Source organism: Kryptolebias marmoratus, linkage group LG18 (assembly GCF_001649575.2).
Source record: "Kryptolebias marmoratus isolate JLee-2015 linkage group LG18, ASM164957v2, whole genome shotgun sequence".
Classification (NCBI taxonomy): Eukaryota; Metazoa; Chordata; class Actinopteri; order Cyprinodontiformes; family Rivulidae; genus Kryptolebias; species Kryptolebias marmoratus.
Window position 1 is genome coordinate 8,774,648 of NC_051447.1, and position 1,845 is coordinate 8,776,492.

The 1,845-nt window shown below is 44.2% G+C and overlaps 1 protein-coding gene across 1 annotated transcript in view; it reads right to left on the reverse strand.

Annotated features, from left to right (window-relative positions):
- The window catches only part of chrm2a (cholinergic receptor, muscarinic 2a), an 89,365-nt gene extending 88,821 nt beyond the window's left edge, over positions 1-544 (reverse strand). Inside the window, exon 1 of the mRNA XM_017411638.3 lies at positions 50-544. The gene's annotated coding sequence lies outside the window, so the exon portion shown is untranslated. The remainder of the gene's footprint in view (positions 1-49) is intronic.
- Between the last annotated feature and the right edge of the window lie 1,301 nt (positions 545-1,845).

The following is a 1,845-nucleotide window of genomic DNA, read 5'->3' on the forward strand; positions in this document are numbered from 1 at the left end:
GGGGGCGCGTGGGCGGTGGGGGGGGGGGGGCATTCGGGTATGAGCTTACCTGCACGCGCGCTGTGCTGTCGGCGTCTTTTGGTCCGCTTCATCGCACCGTGGCTGCATGTCTGAGGACATGCTTGTGGAGACGGGGCTTTGGAGACGAGGAGCGCATCGGCGGGCGCCGGAGAAAGTAGGAGGAGGGGGGAGGTGGGTGAGTGAGAGAGCGAGAGGAAAGGGCTGAGATAGAAGGAGAGAGCTGGCATTTCTTTGAGTCGTCGCTCGCCTTTTCGACTCGAAGAAAAGCAGTCTGACTTTGGCAGCAACACGTGAAGGGGAAGGGGAAAATGTACAAGATTAGAAGTGCGATGTTCATCAGCGCGCCAATTAAAGCCCGTGGCAGCCAAATCAGACGCATTCTACAGATTTTCAGAAGAATCTTCAGCTCTTTTAGCTCATTAGTGCCTGTTTGACTTAAGACTTAGTGTAAATTGTGTTCATTTCAAGTCATTTTAGTAAAGCTCGGATTTCGCCTGCTGATCTGTGCAGTTTTCCAGCTCCAAAAGAGGAAAAAAAAAAACAAAACAAACAAACAGCCAACTGCACCATTCCAAAGACTGTGGTTTTAGCACCAAGGAGAAACAGTGAGAACAGGTGGCCACAATGTGCACTGAACTGTCTCAAAACAATATCACACAATGGTGACTAAAAACATGCCCATGATTGTAAATTCACTCTTTATTTTTAAGCAGCAATCGATGATTCTAAAATGTTGATTTTTCCTGCACATAAACCTAGTCCTGTGACCACACAGCTTCAATTCAATGTATTTATACAGTGCCAATTCACAACAAAAGTCATCCAATGTTATAATACAATACACTCAAATACAGTACTTTATGAAATACCAGTTAGTAAAAGTTGTCTATCTGAGGAAGCCAGCAGATAGCATCAAATCTTCATTGCAATCCCCTATCCTGAGCAGCAGAGAGGCAGTAGTGGGGAGGAAACAACTCCCTTTTAACAGAAAGAAACCTTCAGCAGAACAGGCTCGGGGTGGGCAACCATCTGCCTCAGCTGGCTGGGGTCAGAGAGGACAGGAAGGAGACACAGAATGACTGGTCCAGGTGTGGTTTCTATGGGACGACATGGAGACATGGAGAGTTGAGTAAAGACTGAAGCAAAGTGAGGAAATGTGGTCAGGATGTCCTCCAGAAATCTAAGCTTATAGCAGCAGAACTGAGAGATGACTCAGGAAACCCAATCATAGCTATAGGATTTACAAAAAGGAAAGACTTAAGCCTGAAGCAGACATGGTGTCAGTGTCATGGACAGAAACTGGGAGTAGGTTCCACAAGAGAGGAGCCCGATAACTGAGAGCTCTACCTCCCGTTCTACTTTCAGAAACTCTAGGAACCACAAGTAAACCTGCAGCCAGAGAACGAAGTCCTCTGTTAGGAAAATATGGAACAATAAGATCTTTAATATAAGATGGAGCTTGGTTGTTGAGAGCTTCTGAATTTTACAAAGAACCAATGGAGAGAAGCTAACGTCCAGATAATAAAGAATTACAAAAGTCTAGCCTACACAGCAAATTCAAAAGTGTTAAATGTTTTGGTGTTAGCAGACTTTGTGCAAAAGCAGAGTTAATTTTACACTTATAGAGTCACATTCTGTTTATGTAACTCTGGGATGTATATTATTAGTAGTTAAATCCAGTGTTAAAACAAAGTGTTTACGTATCAAATCTAGAGGTGTTAAAATGGAATCAATAACTCTTTACTTCTTAACTCTGAACTCCACCAGCAGCTCGAACACTGAAGGAGTTAATTCACTGACTCCGCCCCAGAATCACAGATTCCC